This window comes from Macaca thibetana, chromosome 4 (genome assembly GCF_024542745.1).
Source record: "Macaca thibetana thibetana isolate TM-01 chromosome 4, ASM2454274v1, whole genome shotgun sequence".
In the NCBI taxonomy this organism is placed as follows: Eukaryota; Metazoa; Chordata; class Mammalia; order Primates; family Cercopithecidae; genus Macaca; species Macaca thibetana.
The window spans coordinates 6373619-6396241 of NC_065581.1; the positions used below are offsets into that span (position 1 = coordinate 6373619).

The 22623-nt window shown below is 41.9% G+C and overlaps 2 long non-coding RNA genes across 3 annotated transcripts in view; both read right to left on the reverse strand.

Moving 5' to 3' along the window:
- Positions 1-4782, reverse strand: part of LOC126953928 (uncharacterized) — a 30526-nt gene extending 25744 nt beyond the window's left edge. The window contains exon 1 of the long non-coding RNA XR_007725415.1: positions 492-4782. This is a non-coding gene — a long non-coding RNA (uncharacterized LOC126953928). The remainder of the gene's footprint in view (positions 1-491) is intronic.
- A 1606-nt stretch (positions 4783-6388) lies between these two features.
- Positions 6389-22623, reverse strand: part of LOC126953925 (uncharacterized) — a 153038-nt gene continuing 136803 nt past the window's right edge. For both annotated transcript variants that reach the window (XR_007725411.1, XR_007725410.1), the window contains one exon: positions 6389-9052. This is a non-coding gene — a long non-coding RNA (uncharacterized LOC126953925). The remainder of the gene's footprint in view (positions 9053-22623) is intronic.

The window sequence follows — 22623 nt, forward strand, 5'->3', positions numbered from 1 at the left end:
GTGTCGCCTTATTTTTTCACTTATCTTCTAATCAAACAGAAAAGCCTCGGCTTTGCTTCGGGGCACTGGAACACATTTCCCTTCTCTGGGTGATGAATATTTAACACACGGGTCAGCTGTAAACAGCTGTAGCTCCCTGATGAATCACTCACTTCAGACACCCAAGCAACCTCGTCATCCAGGCCCTGCCCACAGGCACCTGGGTTTCTCCGCTCCGTTAGAACACCAGCAGCTTGTTCCTAGCCTCCTTAGTATTAGGACTCCTTCGCCCACGCGGCTCAGAGGCCTGCAGTTGATTGCCTTTGCCTCTATTGCGCTGATTCATCCCCAGCCTCACACTGCCTCTCACTTGTCTGTAGTCTCGTATTTTACACCTATGTGCTCGTTGTTCAGTTTCCTCACTGGCCTGCATGTTTCTCCCCCTTTCTCTATCAAGCGTGGACCCCAGTCCGTTTTATAAATGAGTAAATGGAACCATCTTTCCTGCTTACCTCAGAGTTTGCCTCCAGTACTTGTAACTCAAAGCATCTCAGTCAGACCTACTTTAGGTCAACAGCACGAAACAACACTGCGCCCCAGGCAGGGCGAGGCGGCTCACGCCTGTAATCCCAGCACTTTGGGAGGACGAGGAGGGCGGATCACGAGGTCAGAAGATCGAGACCATCCTGGCTAACACGGTGAAACCCCGTCTCTACTAAAAAGACAAAAAATTAGCCGGGCGTAGTGGCGGACGCCTGTAGTCCCAGCTACTCGGGAGGCTGAGGCAGGAGAATGGCGGGAACCCGGGAGGCGGAGCTTGCAGTGAGCCAAGATGGCGCCACCGCTCTCCAGCCTGGGCGGCAGAGCGAGACTCCATCTCAAAAGCAAATAATAATAACAATAATAACACTGGGCCCGGCACGGTCAGCTAATGCCACATGGTAATTGCTGCGTGTGTGAGTAGCAAAATCACGTGGAAGAGGAGCTGGCCTTGGGGACAATGCCACATTACAGTGAGGAGTTCCAGAAAAACCCACGTACAAATTTCTCAGGTTCACTCTTAGGTGCCCATCCTCTCCCTGACCCCACAAAAGAATAAAGATCTTACAAAGATCGAATGAATACCAGGATGGAAACAACTTGTTTCCTGGCATTCAAGCCAAAGGAAATCCTTACTATTAAAACTAGAAATGATTAGCAAAGACATGAAACACAACAGTTTAAAAAGCTTCAAGGGCCTACAAACACATGTGGATGTTCAATGTTTAAGGACTTGAAACTAATGCAAGCAGGTAGTTAATCCTACCCTCAGTCTCTCACCTCAGAGCAGTTATCTGATTTTAAAGACCCCCATGAAGGAAGTTTCACAGTCACTTATGCAGTAACTCTGCAGGTAACCTTTGTACCGAGCATCAATATTGACATATTGCATTTATTCTAGTACTCAACCGATTTCCTTCTCCTGAAGAGCTAATTCAGTAACACCTAAGAATAGTCACAGTTCTTCCTTTAAATCCAACCTTAATATCCTGTGCTGTGGCTTCATCTTCCTTGCCTCCTCTTATTTTCCTCAATGGAGATGGGGCCCGTTTTATCACCATGAGTGCCGTTTTTATGCCAAAATCATGTTAGTCTCTCTTCAGTGCTTTCTTCTTTTAGTCTAGTTGTTCAAATCCTTGGCTCTTTACTTGTGAGCCTTTTTTCCTCTGACTTCATCCCCACCTTCATTTCCTGGGCCCTGTATAATTCCTACGACACGGTTATGTGATGGCCAGAGGGCAATTGAACATTCTGGTGAGTTTTGGCTAATTTGGAAATCACGAGAATCTCTCTTGGGCTGCTAAATTCTTCATTCCTGTTAGTTCTCCCCTGGACACTCCTTGGTTTTTCTGAAAGTTGCACAACATTGCTGATTCACGTTCAGCCATTCAGTGTGCAGACGCCAAACAGCATATGATGTTTCGATTGGCTCCACATAAGAAACGTGAGCTTCCTGGCAAAACAGGGATAGAGGTGTGGCTTTACCTCCAGGCTCTGCTGCAATGGCCAGTCACCCTCTTATTCTATACTCACAAACTCTTGCAAGAAAGGCTCAAAACTGGTTCACAGATTCACAACCCTGAGGTGTTGCCTGGCTTTAAATGAGTCTCATTTTGACTAAATCAGTGTGTCCCCACAACGCAAGTGTTTGGAGGGCAAAAGGAGACAGGAGTTTGTTCTAACATCGTGCCAGCTTAACCTCCACATTGTGTCACTTCCACCTAGGTGGCCGATGGGTTCCATTCCCTTTAAATGAACCTGGTTCCTGCCGCTCATACTGCACTGAACCTTGCACGAGGCCAGTCTGAGTGCCAGTATTCCCTCTGCTCAGCCTCTGCCCTCCTCAGCTTTCCTGGTCTCAGGACCTCATAGGAGGTTGATTGTTTCCAAAAAATGGTCCCAATTCTCTGCCTTTCCCGGTATTCACATTGTTGTAACGTGGCTCTGTAACTCCTCCCATCCAGAGGTGGAGTTTACTCCCCTAACCCTTGAATCTGGGCTGGCCTTTGTGACTGACTCTGCAGCAGAAATGACAGCATGCCAGGTGCAAGCCTGAGCCTCAAGAGGTCTTGCACGCTTCTGCTCCCTCTTGCACCCCCACATCTGTTGTGAGAACAAGCTTCTGGAGGATGGGAGATAACAGGGATCAGAGCTGAGTTATCCCAGCTGAAGCCATCCCAGAACAGCTAGCTCCAGGCAACCAGCCTGCTAACCACACATGCAAGAACAAGTCCAGCCAACATCAGCCAAGACCAGTTCTCATGAGTGGAAATCATGGATCAGCTGACCCATGGATTCATGAGAATTAAGAAATGGCTGATGTTCTAACTCACTGAATTTTACGGTGATTTGCTATGCAGCCATAGTTAACTGATACATACTCCATATCCTGATTTCTGTTCTCTATTTTGTTACTCTGATGGCTGAGACAATGAGGGATCTTTTCTCTCTCGTATTTGATCCCTGGCATTGCTGAAGAACATACTGTCTCTTTTCTGACTACTTGTTTCCTTCTCTATAATTTTGGAGAAAATGTGCACTATTGTGGATGCACCTGTCTCCACGCCGTGCCTCCTGAGGGAAAGGACTCAGTCACTGAGACTAGATGATTCCTTACAGGCCCCTTCAATCACCCCTGCAAAGCCACTCTTTTTTCTGCATTTTCTGCTCCTGGAGGCATCACTTCTAGTTGCCTAGTCAGTCGCTCAAGCAAAAACCTGGAAATAACCTACGGCTTCTTCTCCCTCATTCCTTGGGGGCCAAGCCTTCAGTTCTAATTTCTCAGCACCACTCATTGTCATGCATTTCCTCCTCTCTATTCCCACTCCCAGGGGGCTCTGGCCACCAGCAAGCAGTACCCATATGGCAAGCTCTCATTAAATATTTACTGAATGATGGGTCTATCCACTCACATCTCTCTGTGTAAGCAACAGAGTCATCAAAGAAGAACTTGTGAAATATCATTTGCACCTCCCCTTGTGTTCTCCCAAATCAACAATAACTTTGGTGAAATCATCTTTTGTTGGCATCTTTTGAAATTGTGGGTCACAGGATGAAAAGTCTAAAATGTATGCAGGATTCCTAATTTCTACTACAAATAATAATGCAGTGAGTACATTTGGGTTTGGTTTGAGTATTATATAGAACTTAAATGTAAGTCAAAAGCATAAAAAGCCTTTAAGAGTACTGACCTTTCTGTCGGGAATCCTGCCTAATGCCACAGTCTCATGAAAATCTTTCATTGTATTTAATTTAAGTGGCTCAAAATCATGTCATCAATGGCATTTGGCTTCACATAGATTACCTGCCCTGGCCACAATCTGATACACACCTGATGACGACTACAGAGGGTGAACTTTTGAGAGAAGGGATGCATTGTGTCAGGTGGGTGGGAGTGGGTCTGACATTTCAGACCCTCTCAGATGGATCTGTAACCAGCAAAATGCCAGAAGGAGGCCATTCTGGTGTTGGAGGTTCAGAGCCTGTTGGTGGAAGCACCACCCACTCATCCTTCTCCACATAGCTCCTTGACTGCTATGATTAGGCCTTCGCCTTGGAAGCAGACCACAGGAGCCACAGGCCTTATCGGGAAACAAGTGTTGATTATCCTAAACTGTCTCTGTAGGATGTGCTTAAATCCTGACATGCATGATTTTGTCACACTAAACATTTGAATAATCTTGGCACTTAGGAATCAATGACTGGAGGGCAATGCCTAAGGAAGTGGTGAGCCAACTGCAGACCTAAGGTAATGCAGGAGTCACAGGAGAAAGCCCCAGGTCCCAGACCTTCTAGCAGCTGCTACCCTTTGTTTCCCTATGCTCAGGGGTGAGCCCCTTCCCTTCCAGTCTCGACTTGTTTGTAGCACTGCACAGATGACATGATACTTCCACATCTTTTTGTCAACAATCTCCATAACATTGAGACATGGAAAAATTATTTTTATTGTTCCCATTTTATTATGAAAATATGAAAATAAGGTAGTAGATTAACCAGTGTTGTCCGGGTGCAGTGGTTCACGCCTGTAATCCCAGCACTTTGGGAGGCTGAGGTGGGTAGATCACAAGGTCAGGAGTTCAAGACCAGCCTGGCCAACATAGTGAAACCCCATCTCTACTAAAAATACAAAATTAGCCAGGCATGGTGGTGCATGCCTGTAGTCCCAACTACTCAGGAGCCTGAGGCAGGAGAATCACTTGAACCTGGGAACTGGAGGTTGCAGAGAGCTGAGGTCGTGCCACTGCACTCCAGCTTGGGCATCAGAGTGAGACTTCATCTCAAAAAATAATAATAATAAAATAAAATAAATAAAATAAAAAGGATTAACCAATGTTACATAAATAATAGTAATACTGCGTACCACTTGTTGGCCACTTTCTGTCTCATATTCACTTCCTTTTAGCCTAATTAAAAATCTTGCTGAGTAGCCTGCATCAGCATCCTTTTACAGAGCAGGAAACTAACCAAGGGAGGTCAAGGTCTAGTGGCTTGCCCAAAGTCACGTAGCTAGGGTGGGTCCGAGATTGGATTTTCACCCAAGTCCAGCTGATTCAAGGCGCATGTTTGATTGGTTTTAGTTTACTTCCTCCAGGTTTTCTCTGCCCCACTTCATTGTTTGCTTTTGGGAACTCAAGAATTCAGGGAAGGATGCAGAGTTAGAGCTTCATTTTCTTGGTCTCACACACAACCATTCTCTCCTCTTCCTCCTCCAAGAAGAGCTTATAGCCACATCAAACTTGACTGCAGTTGCCCATGGCATTAGGTAAATCCTAACTTTCTGAAGGCAGTTTGACTTTCCAAATCGTCTCCATAGGAAGATATTGGCATCCTCAAAATGCCAGATCAGAGACTGTCCTTTGAGCTGTTATAATCCTGGCATTTGTTTTCATTATTACATTAGCAACTGAGAATAGCTTTTACCTGGGTATCCCATTGAATTGATCTACATGTTGGCAGACAGAAGAATCTTACTGTATCCTCCCCATACCACCAGTCACTTGTTTGGAAAACGAAAATCCCTGGCCTTTTCCTAGAAGATTCCAGTGCCTGGCTTCTTTTTCACTGATGGCAAAAGCTCAAAACAAAACCAATAAATATCTGTGGAGTGTCTGCTAAGTGTTAGTCATTGTGTAAGCATTTTAATATTTGTTTCTTTTTATTAGATTGGTGCGAAAGTAATTGCGGTTTTTGCCATTAATTTTTTTTTTTTTTTTTTTTTTTTTTTTTTTTTGAGATGGAGTCTCGCTCTGTCTCCCAGGCTGGAGTGCAGTGACACGATCTCGGCTCACTGCAAGCGCTGCCTCCCAGGTTCACGCCATTCTCCTGCCTCAGTCTCCTGAGTAGCTGGGACTACAGGCACCCACCACCACGCCCGGCTAATTTTTTATATTTTTAGTAGAGATGGTGTTTCACCGTGTTAGCCAGGATGATCTCGATCTCCTGACCTTGTGATCCACCTGCCTTGGCCTCCCAAAGTGCTGGGATTACAGGCATGAGCCACCATGCCCGGCCTTTGACCCCAACTTCTACTTGTATTTATTATAAAGAAATAATCAGAGACAATCATAAATATGTATGCATAAATAACACAACAATGTTATTTATAATTGCAAAATTATAAAACCACTTAAATGACAATAGCAAAAATGTTTAAATAACTTCATCATCTGTATAATACAATATTATACAAACACATTTTTTAAGATACAGCATGGTATTTAATGATATGAGAAAATAACTAAACTGCAATAAATGGAAAAATACAGAATATAAACCTGTATATATAATATCACCTCAATTTTATCCAAAATAAAAATTAAAAATGTTTACATATACATAAAATAATTGTAAGTGAATAAAACATGCTAACTTGAAGTCATCTCTTTTTTTTTTTTTTTTTTTTGAGACGGAGTCTCGCTCTGTCGCCCAGGCTGGAGTGCAGTGGCCTGATCTCAGCTCACTGCAAGCTCCGCCTCCCGGGTTTATGCCATTCTCCTGCCTCAGCCTCCCGAGTAGCTGGGACTACAGGTGCCCGCCACCTCGCCCGGCTAGTTTTTTGTATTTTTTAGTAGAGACGGGGTTTCACCATATTAGCCAGTATGGTCTCGATCTCCTGACCTTGTGATCCGCCCGTCTCGGCCTCCCAAAGTGCTGGGATTACAGGCTTGAGCCACTGCTCCCGGCCTTGAAGTCATCTCTTTATGGTTATTTTTTCTTAAATTTTTCTGTTTTTTCCAAATTCTCATCCATGAGCTTCTGACTATTAGAAACAACAAGTGTACTATTTTAAAGAAACGTAATTCCTATCACTATTACAAGTAAGCAGAGGTCAAAGTGGCTCAAGTCCAAAGGGCTGCTTAGAACACCTGGTTCTTTACTACTTTATTCTCCAGTTCAGGGAGCAAGAGAGAGGCAGTGTCAGAGCATAAAGATCTAGCTAATTCACTGTGTGACCTTGGACAAGTCACATTACCTCTCTGGGCCTCAGAGGGCTTTTCTGCAAAATGAACAGCCTGGATCAGTGAGCTATGCCCTAGCAGAGCACAGCCTCCTGCAGTGGCTTCTGGGTAGAATTGCCTTTCGTTGTGCAATGAAATCTGGCCTTCCCTCATGACTGGAGAGAAAAATATTTATGAATCACTCTCTAGTTTAGAAATGGATCTCTGTCTGGGAACAAAGGAACACAAACCCCACTGGCAAATTAGAGTCCATTATCAGATACTATAGCAGCAAGCTCAGCCTGGTGGTAATTGTATCTGCAATAATAAGGCTGTGAGGGTGACTCTAGGCCATTTGCTACCTGCATCAATCATCATTACAGTCTAGCACAGAGGGGATGGGGAAATGAGCCCATGTTATCAATGGCCAATTAGAACAAAGATCCATCCAGAAGCTCTTGGGAACCTGGCCAGGGCCAGCGGAGGGGGTTGGGGAGGAGTGCAGAACGACAGGTGGCCTGGGTCTGTCAGCTCACTGATGTCACCCAGGAAGATCACCCTGAGACGCCGGCCTGCAACTCTGTTCGGAATCCCTGGTGGCTTCAAATGATGTCAATTCTGCTTGGCTATGTGAACCCAAAATATCTGAAACAGGTCTCAGTCAACTTAGAAAGTTTATTTTGACAAGATTAAGGACACGCCAGTGGCACAGCCTCAGGAGTTCCTGAGGACGAGTGCACAAGGTGGTCAGTGCAAAGCTTGGTTTGATACATTTTAGGAAGACATGAGACATCAATCAATATATGTAAGATGTACGTTGGTTTGGTTTGGAAAGTTGACAACTCAAAGTGGGGAGGGGGCTTCAGGTCACAGCTAGATAAGAAACAAACAGTTGCATTCTTTGATTGTATGCATTTGTCTCATGTGAGCAAGAGAATGACTTTGAGTTCTGTCTTTTGTCCACAAGGAATTTCCTTGTGGGCAAATTGTGAGAGAGGTGTGTAGCTTTTTTATTTTTGTAGCGATCTTATGTAGGAATAGAATGGGATGCAGGTTTGCCAGCTCCCAGCTTGACTTTTCCCTTTGGCTTAGTGATTTGGGGGCCCTGATTATTTTCCTTTCACGGTGATGACATACCAGTGTCATGTAAATAACTGTATACTCCCTATTGATGGCACCTATGGAATTACCCTGTGTATCACTGTTCTAGGACTGCCATAACAAATTATGCAAATGTGATGCCTTTAAACAACAGAAATTTATTCTCTTATAGGCCTGGAGGCTAGAGGTCAGAAATCAAGGTGCAGTGGGCCCATACATACTTCTTCTGAAGGCTCTAGGGATCCTTCCTTGCCTCCTCCAGCCGCTGGTGGCCACAGGCATTCCTCAGGCTGTGGAAGCGTGACTGCAGTCTCTTCCTCCACCTTCACAGGGCCTTCTCCTCTGTCTCTGTATGTTCCCTCTTCTTGTAGGGACACCAGCCATTGGATTCGGGTCCTCCCTGACCCAGTATGACTGCCTCCTCACTCGACGACATAAGCAAACTCTCTATTTCCACTAAGGTCACATTCTGAGGTTTCCCAGTGGACATGAAATTTAGGGGACACTATCCAAGTCACCACACCCTGATGCAGGACACTGTTAGATTTTCATCGGTTATCTTTTGCCTCAGTCATATCCGTGGTAGTAGATGGGGTAATAACAACTAGTATTAAAATAGCGCTTGCCATGTGCCAGGCAAATTCTAATCTCTTTGCATATATTAATTCATTTCATTCTCACTATGAGGAAGTACTATTTTTATCTTCATTCTTCAAAGGGAGAACAGAGACATAAAGAGATTAAGTAAAGTGTCTGAGATCATGGAGTAAGTGGCAGAGCAAGCACTTCAGTTGAGCAATCTGGTTCTGAGCCTAGGTTCTTAACCATGCATCCTACCTCCTTAACGATGGACACAGCTGAAGTAGACATTCTGACACAGGAGAAGAAATGCAGATGGCAAAACACTTTTGGAAAATAACTTGACAATCCATGTCAATAGTCTTGAAAACATCCATTCATGTTTTACCCAGTAATTACACTCTGGGGAATTCTTCCTTAAAAAAAAAAAAAAAAAACAAAATCTGAACTGTGTAAAGCTTCCATCCACAAAAACACTACAGCAGCATTGTTTATAAGGAAAGGCTTACAAAAAAGCTTACAAAAGCAAGGGAAAAGATACTCTCAAACAAAAGGAGATTACTTAAGTGAATAAGGTTATACCCATAGAATGAAGAATGTATCTCCATTAAAATAATGTAGATTAGTTGAGAGTAACAAAAGCAAATGCTTATGTTATAACATTAGGTGAAAACTGGAAAATAAGGTGGTCTATGTAAAATATTCTTGACTAGATTTTCAAACAACAGAAAAGAGAGAAATTACATTAACGTGTTCACAGCAACTCTTTTAGAATAATTTTTTTCTTTCTCCTTTTCTTAAACATTTTTGGATTTTTCAGTTTAATAAACATATTACTTTTGTAATTAGAAAAGAAATTATGAATATGGAAAATGTAAAGCAGAAGCAGTATTCTTATGGAAAGACTGAGGGGGCAAGGGGAGGGGTAGTCAATTCTAGCCCTACCTCCTTATTCTCTCTGATGGCCTTTACATCAGAGATCTAAAATCCAAGACAGGCCATGGGACATGCTCTCGCCTGGAAGCTCTAGCATTTGTTATTAAATTCTGAGACCATTGATTTGTCTTGTTTTCCAATCTGCTAAATTCTGGTTTTGACATTGATATATGCTATGCAAATGTCTGTTGAATAAATGAATAGGCAGCTGAGCTAAATAAGTGCACAGCATAAACAAGTGAATGGAGAAGTGGAGGCATAGAGAGATTAAATAAAGGGTTTGAATAGAAAATGTCTTTCTAAGGGAAAAGTTTGAAGCCCCTTCCTTCCTGGTTTCTGAGACAATCCCACTAGGAATCTTGGGACTTAGTATCATTGACTTCACTTTGCAAGGCGGTAGATTAAGCTTTACCTCTTCAGCTATAAATGATGGAATCCCAAAAGAAGAAAAGTAAATCTAAGCTGTGGGTCAAACAAAGAGAAATTAAATTGACCTAAATCGATACCCAAAGAAGTAACTTTCCCTCTGAACAAAAGCTGAAATGAGAACCTAGTTGCTTCAAAGGACAAACTGCCCTCCAGTTCAGGGAATCAGAAAAGTTTTTGTCTACATCCAAACCTTTGTAGTATAACCCCCCACTTCCCATTTCCTTACATAGAAAGACTTCTATCTGTGTTTGTAACCACATAGTGTCTGTTAGCAACCAGGATGGTTTTGTGGTTCTGGGTTAGGACACCGAGCTCAAAATTTGGACTAGTCAGATTGCCACAGTATGGCCACTCTGAAATTTATTACCAAGTGCAAAACAAATATTCCCACCTGAGGACTAAGCTCTGATTTTTTTTTTTTATCTTGCCCAAATTCCTATCTAAGGAGTCTGGGGTGTCATACTCTACAAACCATAAATTCTCATCAGATGGGTTTTATTTAACACTATATATCATGACTTATTTTCCAACTGACTCTGGTATAACATTATGAGACAAGGAAGAAAATCAAAATATTTTCCCCAAAACATGTTTCTTTGCCATATCTTGAAATGGCCCTGCAAGCCATCCTCTGTGGAGGAAAGTTTGCATCTGTAAAGAATCTCTATTAACATAGCTAGATCTTTTTCTTCCAGGCCCTCCCAGTCCTAAAGAGATTAGACCTAATAGTCTAGCACCTTTTAAAGATCTGAATAGGAAGCATTTGCCATCTATTGTCTTTAAGGGCAGCCGCTATAAGACTTCAAAGGAACCTTGGTCTCCAAATCTTTTATCTTAATCTGAAAATTTCCTTTCTATCAATCTTAGGTCTTTAGAGAAACTCAACCAATTGTCAACCAGCAAATGTTTAAATTTACCTGTAGGCTGGAAGCCCCCACTGCATCAAGTTGTCCCACCTTTCTGGAAAAAAACAATGTATTTCTTAAATGTATTTGATTGATGTCTCATGCCTCCCTAAAATGTATAAAACCAAGCTGCACTCCGACCACCTTGGGCACATGTTCTCAGGGTCTCCTGAGGGCTGTGTCACAGGCCATGGTCACTCATATTTGGCTCAGAATAAATCTCTTCAAATATTGTACAGAATTTGACTCTTTTCACCAACACAACTTTTGACTTCCAGGGCTGGTTGGCTGAAAAAGGAATGTCCTTAGTCACATGTATACTCACACTCTCCTAATGACCCAGAGAACAGGGGCCCACTTGGTCCCCATTGCCACGCAGGGGAAGATGCTTCCCTTAAACTGAAGGTGCAAAGTTAGCCACCAAGGACCACGAGCTAACTAGACTATCCCTAGGATTTCAGGCCATGGTTAACGGACTTTCTGTGCTTCTGTTCAAGGGCATCAGTGTTTCAGGGCTCAGTGGAGAATATCCTAAGCCAGCCTTCATGGACAAGCAGTGTGGCATCCCACTGTCAAGAAAGGGCTAATTTCATGAGGTAAAAGGTTGCTGAGACCCACACGTCATGGCATGGCCATCTGTCAAGCTCACAATAATTCATTCAGCAAAATTATGTGTGAAGCACTGAGTCAGGAGCTCAAGACACTGAGAATACATTCTACTAAGAGAGGCAGACATAAACTAACAAATACAATATGCATGTTAGTTGATGGGGTTGGGGAACTCTACTGAATCCAAGTGTGGGAAATGCTTGTTCCCCGGTGCTGTAAAGAAATAGCACTTGAACATAAATTTAATTTCCGCAGCAAGGTCATTTTTATACTTGCTGCAGAAAGGGGACACTCACCAGCAGTTTTGCCATGAGAGTACACCCAACAAAGGAGACAGGGTCATTTACAACCCGAAGCGTCCACCCTACTGCTGTGTCCAGTTTCCATTGGCTGGAACAGGACCTCATATTCTGTATTTGTCCAGAATGGCTAGCAACTTCGAACTTTTTTAAGGAGGCAAACATAGAGGAGAACAAAGGAAGGACGAAGTAACTTGTGGAATGCTGAGAAAGGTAAAACCACCTTCAAATAAGGAAGATAAATGGGCTATGATGCAATGCTTGCTTGGACCAGTCTAAGCATGCCAGGGCAGATATTTAGGCTAAACTGTGGGAGCTAAGAACATAAAGTACATTGATTTCTTTATTATGGCTAGCAGGTATTTAAGAATGTTAGCACAGGTCTTCAAATAAATGTTGCTTCTAAGAGAAGTTACTATTTATTCCTAATTAGATGGGGAGGAAAGGCTTTGAAGATGAACCTCTACTTTACTTTTTACACAAGTTGGAAGAAAAAAGATCTCCGAGGAGAAAATGGCTAACCTGTGCTCTGAAATTCAGTGCATTCCTAGAGCGGAGAGACCTAGGAAACTTACACAATTAGAGAGGAGAAATAAAGTACACTGCCTGCATGTGCCCAGAGTCTCAATCTACCCATTTTTCCAGGACAGCGAAAGCTATAGCCGCTCCATGTAAAAGTACTCTCTGAGTCCCTTTGGGCTTCTAAAACTACAGGACAGATGGCTGCAGATAGCAAAGCCTAGCTGCAGACTAGCTTGGTGAAGCAGAATTATACCGTGGCTATCTATCATGTCCACAAAGAGGTAGGGCAAATTTCTACAATGCCAGGCTCCTTGGCAGCATTTTCAGGAATTGCCCCTCATGACTAGTGAAACAATGTAATCAAGACTTGCAAGATGTGAAAGGCACAGTTCAGCTTGGTGACTCAGGGTAAATGTTTTATTGCTCACCCGGAGAATAGTGCCACCAGTATTCTGTCCCAGGGTGTGCTTTCCGCTTACTGGATAACAGGAATTTGGATTCTTAATTGGCTAAAGAGGATCGTTTTGCTTTGGCTGATTATTTGTGTTTTGAATGGAAGTGAGAAGATCTTCAGATTTTAGAGCGTGTGTTAGAGTGTGTGTTCAGTTCTAAGAAAAGCACTTCATTTGTCTGGTTAAATTAGCTGCGCCAGTTACATATGTCTTAAAATTGAACTAAAACAGACCAACATTGGCAAGATCTTGGAGTTCATTGAAGAGAAAACTAAACTAAATATTTTCACATTGTAATGGTGGGTAAAACTAAAGATCTGAGTTTGGCTAGAGGGGTTTATAAACTTAGGATTCTATGGGAAGGGGTAAAGAAATTAATTCTTCAGCCAAAGTTCTTTCAAGTATGCTGTCTTCTCAAGCCAATGATGACAGTGCGTCTTGCAGTATTATAAAGAAAGTACATTCTGGAAGGAAATGTTCCATATGAAACTACAGGGACCCATTGCCTTTGACCACTGATGGCCTAGAAAGTTACCAGGATACTCTGAAAGCTCTGAAGAGAACCAAGAGGCTATCTCAACATTTTCTTTTCTTTTCTTTCTTTATTTTTCCCTCTCAAACCAGCTTGGGAGTAGCTCATGGCTAATTTTAGAACCCACTCCAAATTTATAAACTCAGAGCCCCAAACCAAAATGAAATTCCATTTGCAATTAGTTAAAATATTCTCTGAAAATTTTTTGAAGTCTTCTTGAGCAACGATTCTCTTACAAAATACTTGCAGAGTAACATCTTTATGATTTCAGTTCCAATGAAGCAGAAACCCAAAGATTATATTTTCTTTAAAAAATGAACAGCAGGTAATCAATTCACTGGGAAAGTCAAGTCTATGTGTTATTAAACAGAGAATATTCAAAAGGTGATTCTCAGACTCTAAAAGGTTGCATTATTTATTCCACCCCAACATGAATTCTGCAGAGGAGACAGATGGAAAAGTCTCCTGGGTTTTAGAAACATCTATTTTAAGGGGATTTTGAAAAGTCTCAATGTCCAAATCTACTGACAAGCTACACATCATCTCATAAGGGATATTCAGAGGCAGCAGTAGCCAACAAAGTGGCCAAAAGCCTTCAGCTCCTGCTGTTTGGTGGCATGTGACATTTGATTGGGATATTTCCCAGACTAAATCATTACTATCAACTTCTGTGATGAAGAAGTGTGCTGTGGGTGGAATACCATCTTCCCACAGGGGAAAACAAAATAAAGAATTTTTTTCTTTATTTCAAAGGAAGAAAACATCAATTATCCAGGGAAATGAACTGGAAGGTGCAGTTTCACAGCTTCCAGGAGTCCAAGTGATCCGCAAAGGACAAGTCCATTTTTTTTTCCTTCAGCAAAGCAATTACTGTCCTTTCTTCCATGTTGGATGATCTTGTCACATCTGACACACCAGTTTGATTACCGAGAGAATGAGCAAAGCAATGAGCCCTTAGCACAGGGCTCTCTGAGACTACCAGCACCAGGGCGCATTGGGGAACACTCCACTTGGCATTAGGAAATTAGTCTTTCAGAAGACAATGCTTTGTCACAATTCCACTCGTACAAATGAAAGAGAGGAGAAGAAAAGGGCTTGGGAGTTTATTTCCTCATTAATGTGCTAAAGAAAGATATTCAGTTAGAAGAGCTATGTCTGGGCTCTTTGTTTACAGGTGCCCTCTAGGACAAGTGGCCAAGAAGAAAGGCTTCGGTCATATGGAAATGTGGTATACCAGTAACAGGTTTTGCTTGGTGCTTTTGTGACTCATCTTTTCTGCCTGGGCTGAATTGCACCTCACAGCAATGCTGGAGACAGCATAGTGACAGAAAACAAGGAAGACATCGGACATGGTGATAGGGATGAGTAGGAGGCTCTCAGAGCGATATCACTTTAGGAAAGTATTCAGAGGCTACCACAACCATCTTTCTAGACTGAAATATTTTCCTTAGGATGTCCCAAGTGAACTCAAATGTCTTGCAGTCTGGTCTTAGGAAAATACATTCCAAGTTGCTTGGCAAGGGAGACTCAAACCTCAAAGAATAGGACTGGCTGCCTATTAGGAAACCTCCAAAAGAGTGTTGGTCACTGAAAGCCTGAACCATGCCTAGCTAGTTGTAATCATGAGATGGGAAAATATCTTCCAAATTCCACAACAGTGCTAGGAGGGCTTGAGGGGGTCTCTGCCCAGAGAAGCAGCGGTGGTCGCAGCAAAGTTAAAAAACCAGCAAGGGAAGAGTAGATGCTGGTGGGGATCTAGCGGGGAGCTAGTGGGGAGGACAGAGATTACACTTGGGGTGGGTGGGGCTGCAGGCAGCTCAGTTCAGTGCTGAAAAGGGTGGGTGTGGCTCCACGTGGTTACAGTTGTCACCCAGGTCTCGGGTACAGGCTAAGGAAACAGAAATCCAAAATAAAGGATTGAATGCTGTTCAACTTTATAAGCGATTTGCATTTATGTGATCCAAAACAAAGATTTATCCATTTTTCCTCTTAATAGAGGGAAATACTCACGTAAAGAAGTCTAAGGAAGCTCCCAACACCAAGATGGGGTTTTTAAAAGTCAGGGAGGCTGGGACTGTGTGATAGAAGAGTTAGGATTGCATGCCAATAAGTTAGACTGTGATTATTCCCTAATCCCAAACTATTTGACAAAGCTATAGTAATCAAAACTGCATGATATTGGTGTGAAAACAGACACACCAGTGGAATGGAATAGAGAGCCCAGAAATAAACCCAGGTATATACAGTCAACTATTCTTTGACCAGAGCACCAAGAATACACAATGAGGAAAGGACAGTTTTTTCAATAAATGAGGTTGAGGAAACTGGATATCTACACAAAATAGAATAATATTGGGCCCTTGCTTTTTACAATATACAAAAATTAACTCAAAATAGATTTAAGACTTGAGTATAAGATCTAAAACTATAAAACTCCTAGAAGAAAATGAAAAGAAAAAGTTATCTGACATTGGTCTTGGCAATGATTTTTTAACATGATGCCAAAAGCAGAGGCAACAAAAACCAAAATAAACAAGTGGGACTGCATCAAAATAACAAGCTGTTGCACAACAAAGGAAACAATCAACAAAATAAAAAGGCAGTCTACAGGGTGGGAGAAAATATTTGCAAGCCATATATCTTATAAAGGGTTAATATCCAAAATATATTTTTAAAACTCACATTGAAAGTAAAAAAAAAAAAAAGGAAAAAAGAAAGAACTCCATTATAAAATGGGCAAAGAAGCTGAATAGACATTTTTCTAAAGAAGACATACAAATGGTAAACAGGTATATGAAAAGGTGGTTAAGATCACTAATCCTCAGAAAACTGCAAATTAAACTACAATGACATATCTCTTTACACCTGTTAAGATGGTTACTATCAAAAAGATAAGAGATGGTAAGTGTTGGCCAGGGTATAGAGAAAAGAAAACCCTGTACACTGTTGGTTGGAATTAAAATTGGTATAGCCATTATGGAAAACATAACGGAGATTCCACAAAAATCTAAAAATAGAACTGCCATATGATCCAGTCATCCCACTTCTGAATATATATCCAAAGAAAATGAAATTAGTGTGTCAAAGAAATGTCTGCACTCCTATGTTTATCGCAGCATTATTCACAATAGACAAGATACAGAAACAACATATGTGTCCATCAGCGGATATATGGATAAAAGAAAATGTGATACACACACACACACACACACCCATCCCTCCCCACAACACATATACACTCCCCTGCCCCCCACACAGAAATGATTCAGTCATAAAGAGAAAGAAATCCTGCCATCTGTGACAACATGTATGAACATGGAGAACATCATGCTAGGTGAAATAAGACAGACACAGAAAGACAAATATGATCTCAATTATACATGGAATTATAAAAAGTCTAACTCAGAGAAACAAAGAGAGCTCCTGGTTGCCAAGGTCTGGGGATGGGAGAAATGGGAGATGTTGGTCAAAGGGTACAAACTTTCAGGTATGAGATCAATACATTCTGGGGACCTAACGTATAGCAGGTTGACTATAACTAAAAATATTGTATTATTTACTTGAAATTTGATAAAAGAGCATAATTTAAGAGTCCTCACCCCACCACACAATGTGCGCGCGCGCACGCACGCACACACACACACACACACACACAGAGAGTAATTATGGGTGACGATGGATGTGTTATTTTGATTTCGATAATTATACAATGCATACATATATGAAATCACATTGTATATCTTGAACATATACAATTTTTATTTTTCAATTAAACGTTTAAAAAGGAAGAAAGGAAGAAAGGGAGGGAGGAAGGAAAGAAAAAAAGAAAGGAAAGAAGGAAAGGAAAAGTGAGTTTCATAATATATCATTAGAAGATTGACGAGGCAAGCCCCAGGGTGGGACAAGATATTTGCAGGACCTATATCTAACAAAAGACTTGTAAACTATAATACATTGTAAAACTCCTACAAATCCATGAGAAAAGGACAATCTAGGTTTAAAAAAGTAAGTAAAAGACTTGAAACTGCATTTCACAAATAAGTTATCTAAAGGGCCAGTAAGTAAATAAAAAGTTAACATCATAAGTGAGGCACTAACAAATATCCATCCCACATGTACCTGCATCCAGGTGTGTGTACACACAGACACACACGTGCGCGCACACACACACACACACACAGAGAGAGAGAGAGAGAGAGAGAGAGAGAGAGAAATGACCTAGATTAGAAGGACTGAGAACACCAAATGGCAAAGACACAGAACAACTGAAACCCTTCTACTCTGCTGCTGAGAATGGAAAATGCAACGCCACACCGGATAACTGTTGGCAATTCTATCTGAACATAAACATATGCAGCACTGTGACCTAGCAGTTTCACTTACAGGAATAAAGCCAATAGATTTGAGTGCTTACGCACACCAAAAGATGTGTCCACAGCTAGCTTTATTCATAATAGCCCCAAACTGGAAACAACCCAAATGACCATCAAGGGTAGAACAAATAAATTGTAGTATATTTACACAGTGGAAGACTACAGAACAATGAAGGAAGACTGCAAAGGGAAACAAAGTGAACAAAATCTTACAGCATAATGTTGAATGAACTAACCGAGACCAAAGGAGTACATACTGGATAACTCAATTTACATGAAGTTTTTAAATAGCCCAGACTAATCCCTGATGACAGAGGTCAGAAGAGTAGCTACATTTGGGGGGCATTACTGGTGGTGAAGGGGCATGAAGGAGACTTCTAGAGTGCTGAAAATGATCTGTATCTTGATCTATGTGGTGGTTAAAATGGGTCTATACATACAAATGTAAAAATTCATTTAGCCATGAACTTAAGACATATGCACTTCACCATATGTTAGGTGTACCCTGATTAGGAAGTTGGAAATATGTCCAGTACTTCATTTTCTTCTCCAAGACCTCTGTGCGGGACTTCAGCTTTGCATCCACCACGTTAAACAAGAGTTATTTGCCTTCTCTATTATGTGTAAGCTTCTTGCAGGCGAGCACCATGTCTCATTCATCTGTACTTCTCCATTGCCTAGCCCAGTGCTTGCTATAAAAAAGTTACCTGATAAATGTGTGTTAAACTATCCTACATGTCATGTAGACTCTCAACCATGCCTACAGTCCATCTCCTGCCTTCTACTTTGGATGCGAAATTAAAGAATGGGGGCAAACTTGTATAATCCGTTCCATTTGTCAAGATTTCAGATGAAGAAAATATGCTAAATTCTCTCATGGGTGGTGGTTTAGTTTCAAGCAAAGATTCTCAAGATTGAAGAGCATAAAGTTCACATGCAGATCTTGCTAAATATGCAGACCCCTAGCCCTATACCTGAAGATTCTTAGATCAGAGAAGGAACCCAGGTGTACACTTTTACCAAGCACTGAAGAAAGTTCCGATGGTTCATACCAACCATCCTATAACCTCCACCAAAACAGAAGGTTCTAAGACAAGTGTCTTACCAAAATATTGGTAGGTAAATACCAATTTGGGTATTTCTAAAACTACCCAAATTAAGTGATCCGTTAGATTCCAACTTTCTTTGGAAACCAGGAGGCACATGACATCTTTAATTCACCTAGGGAAACAGCCATTATGGCTGAAAATCCACTTCTGAAGGAATGTTCTACTGAGCACTGGGGAAATAAGGAGGCTACATGAGGTTCTATCAGAGATTTTTCTTTTAGAAAAATAATATTCTGGGGAATTTTTTTGCCAATTTCTCTCTAGATAGAGGTCTTAAGGCCATGACACAGACTGACAGGAAGCTGAAAACTCCAAATCAAGACTGGCACTTCGCCCTCAATTTACATCAGTAAGTTGAGAACAAATTGTCCGACTCAATTTCTCAACTTTTTCCTTATGTTGAATTAGTTTATCAGGAATTAATGTTCTTTGGGGGAAAATGTATAAAAACAAGGGAAAACCATCAGTTTAAAAGTTCTCTCTCCTCTAAGCGTTGAACTATACATATATGGCATTACCAAATTCTGCAGACAGTGGGTTGCTGACTTTACTGTGAGTACAACTCCCTGAAGAACTACTCAGAGCCTAGCACTCCAGTAACATATATCGGTTGCAAAACAAAACCAACAGGCCATAAACAAACCAACAAACCATTTGCAAACACAATGAATGTATGTCACGCACGTATGTGGCTGTCCAGGAATATTGAGTTCAGCTCCTCTGACTGGAATGTAACAAATAGCTTTTTAGTTTTGCTTTGTCATCTACTTCTTCCTGATGGAGACAAGGAGAATATTCTTGAAAAGCAGCTGTTAATGGATAGTGACTAGTGGTTTCCTGTGGTCTAAGAACAAGCCATTAATTAGTGCTTTTTATGTTCCTTTAAATTCCAGAGGCAAAGGAAGTTCGATAGTGGTATATTGACTTCATGGTTATTGAACTAAGAGGAGGAATCTCAAGATAAAACAAGGGCTTTTTTTTCCTTTTTGAATGAAGTTATATATATTTTCTTCATGAACACTACGAAATTTCTGGGAATCTCTGGGCTTCAGTTTAGCTCCCTATATCTTTTTGTACAATATAGAATGGTAGACGTGATAGCATCAGGGTCCAGTGTGAATAATCCCAGGAGAAGGTCAGTAATGCTTATCACGTAGGAGGTGGTGGGCAAGGCACTCTAACTCCCTTAGCCTCGCCAGGCCTTCATCCCTCCCCGGAAAGCCTTCTCAAAACGCTTTTAGGTCTCCTGGGTCTGACTTCACGTAGAAGAGACAGAACCCAGAAGCTACAATGAACTCTTCGAGAAGTGTTTGGAATCTTCCTCAGCAAAATTTAGACAGTTTGTCCTCTCTGGCCTCAGACTTCCCAGGTCTTCTCTCCTCTGGCTTCCTCCCCTCACGGCTCCATCCGCCATTATTCCCCATGATCACAGGTGGAACCACCAACCTGTCTCTCCGCACTGCCTGTAGACTATCTGATGGCTCGAAGATATAAATGACTGGCAGCAGCTTCAAACATTGCCTCTTACAGAGACTATTCATTCTGGCAGAGGTAAAGCAAAGGAATGCTGTCTTTGGAATTGAAGGAGAGAAGGGCACAGGGAGAAGAGACACGCTTGGGAGGCTGAAGGGAAGCCACAGAAGACCAGAGTGCATCAACGAGCTCCCACACGCAGTCACAGCTGGCCCATATTCTGGAACCAGGGCTCTGCTTGCAGGCATCACCTCAGAGAGACTGCCCTGACCAAAGGAAAACATGTCCACATAGTCACAGCCTTCAGTCTGTGTCTGGAGAACCCCACTTTCTTCCCCATGTATTGCTGCTTGAAATTGTATCACATATTTATATGTTTGCTTGTTTATCGTCTAAGTTCCTCACTGTCTTCTAGGTAGGATCTTCATCTTGTTTACTGCAGAATACCCAATAGCTAGACTAGTACCTGGCATATAGTAGGTGTTCAATAAACACTTGTTGAGCTAATGAATGAATGATGGAGTGGATGGATGGGTGGAGTCAGGCCTCCATGAGCCCACCAGCTGGCCATGCCTCTATCCAGGTACCCAGGGCAGCACCCCATCCTGGCCCCAGTGGCTCAGAAACCTAGAGCTAAACTATTCTGGTTTACCTGAGACTAAGGAGGTTCTTGGGACATGGGCTTTTTGGTGTTAAAGCTGAGAAAGTCCTGGGCAAACCAGGATGAGTTGGCTACCCTCCCTAGAGACACCTCCTGAAAGTCTTTGACAGTTTATGTGAAAAGAGCAAGGTCAGGCTATCTACTCTCCTTTCAAGGTCACCTCAGGCTGGCTTGCTTGCTAACTGAAGGTCACTGCTCTCGCCAGGTGGTCTCCTCTACCCAATCCTTCCCTTCGGATTCCAGTAATTATCACCACTCTTTGTCATTGGAGCCTGGGGGTGGTAGCAGCTCTGACACTACTAATTCTGACTATCTGCACCATTCCTGTGGTTCCTCTCTGCTCTCCTGAACCTCAGTAAATAGCACTTTTAAAAATAACCCCCTCTTGAGTTATCTAAAGATGAATGAGCCATGATTTTTCCATGGGGACCCTGACTGACATGAGGGAAAAGGAGAAACGTTGAAATAAATGTTATCAGAAACCATTAAGATGCAAAGGTACTTAACCTCTCAAAGCCCCAGTTCCCCATCCATAAGCCTCTGACCACCTCATAGGGCTGTTATAAGAAGTGATTAGGAAAATCTACTTAAAGCTATTTGATAGCATATCAAAAGCACTCAGCAAATTTTAGCCACCATTGTAGCTATTATTCTTTACTTCTCTTCTTAACAGGAACAAGCCAGAAGGCAAGATCAGGCTTGCCATTCGTCTGAGAAGGGCCCCAGAATCTCACCTCTCCAGATGGCCTGAGGTAATGGGTAGAAGTACTGTAAATTTAAAACTTCACATAGGCACAAATTCATACTTTAGTATTTTTATTTGGGCTTTGAGTGGAGGCCTTAATATTCTATGTTTAGAGATTGGATCTAGTGGTAAGTCCAATGTCTGTTTTGGAGGAGGCCAGGAATGTGGGAAATGGTGGTTACTTTGCACATTTGCAGGAAACCCCTCCACCTGCGGGATACACCCGCACCTCCTGTCCTGGCCAGCCTGCTGAAATAGACAAGAAATCGATAGGCCACAAAATGGAAACAATTTTGAACTCAAGAAAAAGGTTCTCCTTTTCTAATTTAATGATGCGGTGACCTGTCTGCAGACTTTGGATGAAAATGAGGCCCTGAGAAGATCCTGGGGAGTGCAGGAGCATGACGGCTGAACATCAAGAGCAAGAAAGATTTCTTTTTTATTAAAACAAATTGGTACACTTGGATTTATAGTACCCAGTAAAGTATAAGCAGGACAATGAAAATTCCACCAGGAAATAAGACAATTTAGGAAAGACAGAGGGGGTGGAGATAGCACTCAGCTTATTCCAAAGTGAATAATCACACACACACACACACACACACACACACAGAGAGAGAGAGAGAGAGAGAGAAATGCTTTGCACATAACTTTCTAGGAAAAGTGGGAATAAGGAAAAAATACATGAGGAAATAATGCACACTGATGTTCCCAAGAGCAGGGCTAGATTTAAATCATGTTATAATATGTTAAATAGTATCTCCTAAATTCACAGTCACTCAACACCTCAGAATGTGATCTGACTTGGAAATAGGGCCTTCAAAGATGTAATTCATTAAGGGTCTCGAGACAAAATCTTCCTGGATTTAGGGTGGGCCCTAAAACCAGTAACTTGTCTCCTTACGCAAGAAAGGAGAGGGAGATTTAGACACAAGGGAGACC